Source organism: Hibiscus syriacus, unplaced genomic scaffold (genome assembly GCF_006381635.1).
Source record: "Hibiscus syriacus cultivar Baekdansim isolate YM2019G1 unplaced genomic scaffold, ASM638163v2 tig00116997_pilon, whole genome shotgun sequence".
NCBI lineage: Eukaryota > Viridiplantae > Streptophyta > Magnoliopsida > Malvales > Malvaceae > Hibiscus > Hibiscus syriacus.
Window position 1 is genome coordinate 414,298 of NW_024063513.1, and position 10,056 is coordinate 424,353.

A 10,056-nucleotide genomic window follows, 5' to 3' on the forward strand; every position below is an offset into this window, starting at 1 on the left:
TCTCTGGAAAAGCTGATCCATCAAATGATGGATTCAAGTAAAAGGTTGAACAAATTCTTCTCATTATGAACTTCTTCTTTCTTCTTCAGATGAGTTCTTCTCATTATGAACTTTCTCTGGAAAAGATAATCCATCAATTTGATGAATTCAGAAAAAAGGTTGAACAAATTCTTCTCATTATGAACTTCTTCTTCCTTCTTCAGATGAGTTCTTCTCATTATGAACCTTCTCTGGAAAAGCTGATCCATCAAGTGATAGAATTAGGCAGAAGGTTGAACAAATTCTTCTCATTATGAATTTCTTCTTCCTTCTTCAGATGAGTTCTTCTCATTATGAACCTTCTCTGGAAAAGCTGATCCATCAAGTGATAGAATTAGGCAGAAGGTTGAACAAATTCTTCTCATTATGAATTTCTTCTTCCTTCTTCAGATGAGTTCTTCTCATTATGAACCTTCTCTTGGAAAAGTCAATCCATCAAATGATAGATTTGAATCTTTGCTAAAATCTTTGAAATTCCTGTTAAAAATTCAACAAGAATAAAAATGAATGAAAATGCATCTATTTTTGCAAATGCCTAAATATGATGCATGAATGTTAAGTTGTTTGATTTCAGATTGGTGAATTGAGTATTTCTTCAATTGTAAAAACCCAATAGATCTTTCTTCTTCAAAACAAAGAATCTATCATCTTTGACAAATATAGATGTAGATATAATGTCACAAAACCTCTTGAGAATAAAACTCAATAGTATAGGCTCTTGAAAAGCTTGTATTCAGTCAACATGTTGATTCTGATAACAATTCATCTGATTATGAAGTGACCTTTCAAGATGATTTCACAGATATCGATAGTTCTTCTAATACCGAGAAATCTTGACTTCTGATTCTGATGAAGAGAATAAACTGTTATACTTGACAAAAATGTGATTCTCAGAGGCTGAAACTTCAAATAGCTTTCTTCCGGTAAAAGATGGGAAGCCATTATGTGATGATCCCAGTTACAAGCAAAGGTGAAACTTGTGCTATGATTTTTGGGAAAGGAATAAGCAAAAGAAGCTTGAAAAGAAACTTCTTAATGAAGACGATCATGCAGTTCATCTTTTAATTCTAATGATTGGTTCTATAGTTCTTACCAAACCAGATCAGATAACTCAAAGAACACTTCCAGAAGATGCTATGAGCACATTCATCTTCCCAATTCAATGATTGGTTCTGCTAAACCAGGTCAGATAACTCAAAGAACACTTCCAGAAGATGCTATTAACAAATTCATCTTCTAAATTCAATGATTGGTTCTGTCCAACCAGATCAGATAACTCAAAGAACACTTCCAGAAGATGCTATTAACAAATTCATCTTCTAAATTCAATGATTGGTTCTGTCCAACCAGATCAGATAACTCAAAGAACACTTCCAGAAGATGCTATGAACAAATTCATCTTTCAGTTAATGTTTGGACTAGGATATCACAATACTTATTTGATGTAGAGCCAGAATTTGTAGATTCGAAGTATTTCCATGCTACTACACTGAAAAGGGCTATATTCATAATTCTGCCAATTAAGAACAGATTTTCTCTTATTTTGCTTCATCCATGTGCTGATGCTTTTCCATTGACAAAGAAATGATGGCTTTCATGTGATCCAAAAACAAAGTTGAACCGTTTATAAACATGTACAAGAAGTACCAAATTGACAGAAAGGATCTGTAAAGCTCTTGAAGCTTATAACAATGAGCCAACTTCGAGTGTTCAGAAGTATGTTCTTAATGAGTGCTGAAAATGGAATCTAGTATGAGTTGGAAGGAATAAAGTTGCTTCACTTGAACCTGATGAGGTGGAAATGCTTCTAGGTTTCCTCAAAAATCATATACAAGGATCTGTATAGAGACATGTTTCCCAGTAATATCAATGTCTTGTTTCTTTTTGCTGGAATCAATGCTGCAAAGATCGCCTTCTACTGTCTTAGTATATCTTTGAAAACAGACGTGCAAGAACTGAATGGTGATCGGTTGGAGCAATTGATGAGTAGATTTGGCGGATTCGACCTTGTTGTCGGTAGCATTCCGTGTAACAATCTTAATGTTCATAGCTTTGAGATGATGATGATTTGCTTATTTTGTATTCCATGTATTTAAAAGTATTAACATAAAGTGATATTCAGAAATCTTTAAATTATTTCAAAATTATGTTAAGTCATATAAAAGAATAAATTAAATTTTCGAAAATAAGTTGAATCACAAATAAATTGGACTTGAAATAGATAGAATTGTATTCAAAGTTCTGGCAAACATAAGAATAATACAAATTCAAATGTCTCAACAAATTATAAGCATAAGTATTTCTAAATTAATCAAGTTGACACAATTTAGAGAAATGATGTAAGCTTTTGTCTGGAAGATCTCAAACGTTGTCGAAATGCTTGTAGATGTGAAGTTTTTCCCAAACTGTCAAAATCTTAAGAGAGTTCAATTGCCGGATGCCTAATAGCAAACTTCATTTGAGCCGCCTTTTCAGGTTTTCAACTCAAATCCTTCCTTAGGTTACAAGATGCCCTTTGCGGGTTTTCACCTTGACCCCCCTTTTTCTTTTTTTCTTTTCTTTTCTCTCTTTTTTTTTTCTTTTTTTTTCTTTTCTCTTCTCTTCAAGCATAATATTTCTTGACAGAATCCGAGTTTATTGGATTTTTCAGAATTTTTCCATCTATTTCTGCCAAGATCAACGCTCCTCCGGAAAAGGCCTTTTTTACAACGTATGGCCCTTCCCAATTAGGCATCCATTTCCCACTGAAATCTTTATGTATAGGCAAGATCTTTTTTAATACTAGATCACCCTCTTGGAATTCTCTTGGATGTACTTTTTTGTCATGAGACTTCATCATCCGTTTCTGATACATCTATCCATGGCAAATAGCTTTCAATATTTTCTCCTCAATAAGGTTCAATTGATCAACTCTAGCTTGGATCCATTCAGATTCATCCAATTTTGTTTCTCTCAATATTCGAAGTGATGGAATCTCAACTTCAATTGGTAAGACTGCTTCCATCCCATAGACTAAAGAAAAAGGCGTTGCCCCAGTAGATGTTCGAACAGTAGTTCGGTATGCATATAGAGCAAAAGGTAATTTCTCGTGCCAATCTTTGTAAGTTTCAGTAGTCTTTGTAATGATTCTCTTGATGTTCTTATTTGCTGCTTCAACTGCCCCATTCATCTTTGGACGATATGCCACTGAATTTGCATGTTTGATCTTAAACTGTGCACAAAGTTCGGTCATCATTTTGTTGTTCAGGTTCAGAGCATTATCTGTAATGATCCTTTCTGGTAGGCCATACCGGTAAATTATCTCTTTCTTTATGAATTTGCAGACTGTGGACCTCTTAATATTGGTATATGAAGCAGCTTCAACCCATTTGGTAAAATAATCAATTGCCACAAGGATGAAACAATGTCCATTCGATGCCTTTGGTGTGATTGCTCCAATGACATCTATTCCCCACATAGAAAATGGCCAGGGTGCTGTCATTACATGTAAAGGAGATGGGGGTACATGAATCTTGTCTGCATATATCTGGCATTTATGACATTTCCTTGCATAATCAATGCAATCTGTGTACATAGTAGCCCAATAGTATCCATATCTCATTATTTTTCTGGCCATGGAAAGACCATTTGCATGTGTTCCACATATTCCACTATGTACTTCTTCAATGACGTTTCGAGCTTCGCTGGTATTTAAACATCTCAATAGCATTTGATCATTGCTTCTTCTATACATAATCTCTCCATCAAGAAAATATCCAGCAGCCATTCTTCTCAAAGTTCTTTTATCAATTTCTGATGCATTTGGTGGATAACTTTGATTTTTGATATATTGCAGAATATCATGATACCACGGTTTACCATCTACCTCTTCTTCCACACTATAACAATGTGCAGGAATTTCATATACTTGCATTTTGATTGGCATCATATCAACCTTCTTAGTTGCCTGAAACATAGCAGCTAATGTAGCCAAAGCATCTGCCATTTGATTTTCTTCTCGAGGGGAGATAATTGAAGGTAACTCTCTCAAATTCTTTCACTAATTCGAGTGTAAAATTTCGGTATTCCAATAATTTGGGATCTTTTGTTTCCCATTCTCCTCGCAATTGATACACCACTAACGATGAATCTCCATATATCTTGAGAAATTTGATTTTTCTTTCTATAGCTGCTTTCAATCCCATGACACAAGCTTCATATTCCGCCATGTTATTGGTGCAAAAGAACTCTAGTCTGCTTGTAAAGGGATAATAAATATTTTCTGGAGAAATTAACACTGCCCCAATTCCTCGTCCCAAAGCATTAGATGCTCCGTCAAAATAAAGCTTCCAAGTTGCAAATTCATCATTTGTTCTGACTTCTTCTTTTATGGATATGCACAATAAATCTTCATCGGGAAAATTGAAGTTCAATGGCTGATAATCATTTGATACACGACTGGCCAAAAAAATCAGCTATGACACTTCCTTTTATCGCTTTTTGGTTGACATATACAATATCAAACTCAGATAATAACATCTGCCATCTAGCCATTCTGCCTGTCAAAGCTGGTGATTCCATTAAGAATTTCAAAGGATCAAGTTTTGATATCAACCAAGTAGTATGGTATAACATATATTGTCTGAGTCTTCGAGTAGTCCACACCAAAGCACAACATAATTTTTGTATTGGTGGATATCGAACTTCACAATCAGTAAATTTCTTGCTCAGATAATAAATAGCTTTTTCTTTCCTTCCTGATTCATCATGCTGTCCTAGTACACATCCCATCGAATTTTCGAAAACCGTCAAGTAGAGAATTAATGGTCTATCAGGCATTGGTGATACTAAAATTGGGGCATTGGATAAATATTTCTTAATAATATCCAAAGTTTCTTGACATTCTTCATTCCAAACTTCAGGATTGTTCTTTCGAAGTAATTTGAACACTGGATCACATTTGTCAGTTAATTGAGAAATGAACCGAGATATAAATTTAATCTTCCCAAAAAGCCTCGAACTTCTTTTTTTGTATTGGGTGGTGGAAGATCTTGAATTGCTTTTACTTTATCTGGATCAATCTCGATTCCTTTTTTGTTGACCACAATCCCAAAAGTTTTCCGGAAGTTACCCAAAAGTGCATTTAGCGGGGTTGAGCTTTAATTGATACTTCCTCATCTTTGGAAAAGCTTTCTCAAATTTTGAATATGTTCTTCTTCAGTTCGGGATTTGGCAATCATGTCATCCACGTATACTTCAATCTCTTTGTGCATCATGTCATGAAACAAAGTTACCATGGCTCTTTGATATGTTGCCCCTGCATTTTTCAATCCAAATGGCATCACTTTATAACAGAATGTGCCCACATGGTTATAAATGTTGTCTTTTCCATGTCTTCAGGATTCATTTTTATCTGATTATATCCTGAAAAGCCATCCATAAATGAAAACCATGCATGCCCTGCAGTATTGTCCACCAATGTGTCTATGTGGGGTAAGGGAAAGCTGTCTTTCGGACTAGCTTTGTTGAGATCTCTGTAATCCACACAAATTCAAACTTTCCCATTTTTCTTAGGTACGGGAACAATGTTGGCTACCCATTCTGGGTATTAGATGCCTGTAGGAAAACCTGCATTGATTTGTTTCATCACTTCTTCTTTGATTTGCAACAACATTTCTGGCCTCATTCTTCTGAGCTTTTGTTGGATAGGTTTATATTCTGGATTGATTGGAAGCTTGTGTATCACTATATCTGTGCTCAAACCAGGCATATCTTGATAAGACCATGCAAAGATATCTTTGAACTCTTGAAGGAGATTTATCAATTCTTGTTTTATCTGGACTGTCAGAGTGGTACCAATTTTCACCTCTTTTATTTCTTCATCTGTTCCCAAATTCACAGTCTCAACCTCTTCCTTGTGTGGTAGAATTTGTTTGTCCTCTTTTTCTACCAATCTTAATAGTTCAGTAGGAACATCACATTCCAGTTCATCTTCACAACCATTGATTTCTTCCAGACATATAGGCTGCTCTAAATTTATCACTGGATTAAATCTAGGAATAAACATGCTATTAACACTGTGACACCTGCAAATTTAAATTGGACATATTTACGAAAGAATATAGTAAATTTATGAAAATAAATAAATGTAAAAATGTAAGAAAATGTAAAGAATGATTGCCATCTGAAAATTTTAAAGAAAATTTCTTATATTTAACATAATTTCTTTTACAAGATAACAACAAGTTTTCATATTTTTGAGCTAAACATAAAGATTAGTTCTGAATATTACTCTGCATTAATATTAAAAACTATAGGAAGATCTTCAATGGTCCAATTGGTGAGTGTTTCTCCAGGAAGACATGGTCGAATCCTATCCAAGTACTTGCCAGTCTTGTTGTCATTCATGATCATGTTGATAAATAATCCATTCATAGCTTCTTCAACTATGTCTTGATCTTTCATCAACTTTTCTTCTTTAAAGGCTTCAACAAGCTGCTGTTCCACATTAATTGTTCCCCCTGATCTGAATATGGTCTTCAACTGTGGGAAAGACATGTGTTTCCAAAGGATTTCTCCCCCTTTCAATTTTGCCTTTCTGTCTTCACATCTTCTTTTCATCTCTTTGTTCTTTTGCTGAAGATTGGGCTTAAATCCCAGCCCAAAACGGTTTTTTTTCATCTTTATACTGATAGGAACTGAAATCCCTTGAAGATTCTTTCCTAGACCTCTCCCAGCTTTAGCTCCGATGCCTAAAGTTTGTTGTACCGTCATCTTGGTGCAATCAGACAATTTGGGATATGGAATTTTGCTTCCTTCCGCAATAAAGGTTGCATTTACAAATTCAAGAGCTCGAAAAGAGCATTCAAGAGCCTCATCATTGGTGTCGATATATGGAACATCGCTTGTTACAGACGCAATGATTTCTTCTTCAGCACTGACGCATATTAGTTGTCCATCAACAACAAATTTCAATTTCTGATGTAATGAAGAAGGAACGGCTCCTGCTGAATGAATCCATGGCCTCCCTAATAGACAATTATATGTGGGGTGGATGTCCATAACCACAAAGTCAATATTGTACACGACTGGGCCAATTAACAACGGTATTTCCATTTTCCCAAGCACTTCTTTTTGAGTACCATCAAATGCTCGTACCACATTCTGATAACTCTTCATGTGTGATTGATCCAGAGGCATTCTTTGAAGTGTAACTAGGGGCATCAAGTTGAGAGCGGATCCATTGTCAATCAATACTCCTGGAAACACATGACCATGACAATGTGTCGTGATGTTCAAAGCTTTTACTGTCCCCATTCCGCCCTCTGGTATTTCATCATCTGTGAACGTTATGTAATTGTCAGCGGCTATATGTCCCACAATTCTGTCAAGTTTATTGAGGGATATATCTTCGGGGATAAATGTCTGATTGAGAATTTTCATCAAAGCATTCCTATGCGCTTCTGAATTCATCAATAGATCAAGAATAGAAATTCTCGCTTGTTGTTTGTGTAGTTGTTCAACCACACTATACTCACTATGTTTCAAGAATATCAAAAATTCTTGGGCTTGTTTTTCTGTCACAGACTCATTGAATGCTGGAAGGGATTCATCCTCAAATACCTTCTGAGGTAGTGCCATGGCTTTTCCTTTGGCTTTCACTTGTTCTGAAGCATTGGATGTTTCGGGAGAATAACATCTCCCACTTCTTGTAAAGAAACCGACCTCACTTACTGCTTCAGACGTCGATGTTGTACTCAGGCTTTGTATTTTCTCTTCTGATTTTTCTAGAGAAACAGATCCTCCTACCATTGAAACATGGGTAGTATAATTCCAAGGTACCCTGCGGGTATCTTTGTATGGAAATGGTAGAGGAGTGGTGATAACTACTTTTGGCTTTATTGGTGCAGGAATTGTCGTAGATGATTTTACATTGATGATCACAGGATCATTTATTCTTTGACTTGGTTTAGAATCCTCTGATGAGCAAATATCATCTTCTTTTTTCCCGGGTTCTTCTTCAAAGAATTCTATTTCTCTGTTGTTCATCAATCTTTGCACCAAATCCCTAAACTCAGGACATAGTTGAATTTTATGCCCTTTCTCCTGATGATATTCACAATAATTCTTGCCTTCATTCTGCTTTGGCCTGAATTGTTGTGGAATTATACCGGCTAAAGAGAGTTGTTGGAATATCCAAACAAACGGAGATTTAATTTCAGAAATGTCGGTCTTTGCTTTCTTTCTGTTCTCTTCCTGAATTGCATTTACGTTTTTATCTCCATGATTTGGCAATGGATGATTTGATGCAGATGGTGTATTGAATTCCAACTTCCCAGTGTTGATCAAATTTTGAACCACCCTTTTGAATGCTAGACAATTTTCAATGGAATGACCCGTAATTCCTTCATGGTAAACACAGTGCGCCTTTGTATCATACCAAGGAGGGAATGGTGGTTGCATGGGAACCAAAGGATAGGGCCGTATAACATCTGCTTTTAACAGCGAATCATAGATCTCTGCATATGGTACTGGTAAAGGTGTAAAAGACAACCTTTCATTTTCCTTTCGAGATCCTCTGGACTCTGCTCGATTAGTGTTTGTTTCCTCTTTCTTAACCCTTGGATGGGTTATTGTAACACTTTTCGATGAATCCTTGCTGTAAGAATTTGCATTGTTGACTTCATTCTCCTTTTTCCGGTACGTAGGTCTTTTGGAAATAGACCCATCATTTGATTCAATCTTGCCACTTTTCAAGACATTTTCAATTAATTCTCCAGAAATGACCAAATCTGCAAAATTTCTGGTTGCATTCCCCATTAGATGGTTTAAATAAGGGGCCTTCAATGTATGGACAAACATTACTGTGGCCTCTTTTTCCGACAAAGGTGGTTGAACTTGGGCCGCAGTGTCACGCCATCTCTGGGCATACTGTCTGAATGTTCGTTATTCTTTTTCTCCAAATTCTGGAGAGTCCATCTGTCAGGAACCATGTCTGTTACATGGCGATACTGCTCTAAAAATGCTTTAGCCAAATCTTTCCAGGATCTAATGTTGGCTTCGGTCAATTGAGTATACCATTTTAAAGCCGGTCCTGTCAAACTATCCTGAAAGCAGTGAATTAACAATTTCTCGTCCTTCACATATCCTGCCATTCTTCGACAAAACATAGTAATGTGGGATGAAGGGCATGTAGTACCATCATATTTATCAAATTCGGGAGCCTTGAACTTGATGGGAAGGATTAAGTCTGGAACCAAACTCAACTCACTAGTATCAAACCCATAGAACGATTCAGTTATTTCCACGGATTTCATTCGTTCTTCTAAGCTCTTGATCTGTCTGGTCAGTTCTTCATTTACTTTTTGTTTCTCATTCAGATCATTCAAATCCGGGATCAAATGATCAGTATTAAGATCCCCTATTTTCACATCTGATATAAGCGGAATTTTGCTTGAAGAGGCAGGATCCACTTGTTGATCTTCATGTGGTTTGGCTTCTTGTAATGCAGATGTACGAGCATTGATTTGTATAGGTATAGTACCAGAGTGATAAATTGGTTCTGGTGAAAAACCTAGAGGATATATGGGTTCTTGGTCGAAAGATACAGGATTTTCATGCATTTTTCCACTGATAGCCTGTCTTTTAAACATGTCCTCTATCTTCTTCATCATACTGTCTTGTGAATTTGCAATACTGGCTTCAATTTTTTCCAACTTCATTCTCATTTCTTCTTGTTCTTTATGATGCTGTTCCTCAATACGCTGTATTTTATCCTCCATAATTCTCTTAGTAGCTTGTCTAGTACCGTAGTGATGTAGTATTTCTCTTTTGGCCAGAGTAACTGCGATTGAAAAATCTTTTAATATTATTTTTTCAAATTTTAATTAATGAATTTTAACTTAATAAATAAAATAATTCATAGTGAAAATTATGAAATGAATGATGAATGTATGCAAAATGCATGTATGTAAAAAACATTGATCCCAAAAAGTTAACTGTCATAGAACAACTTTCATCGGCATATAAAAGTTTCTT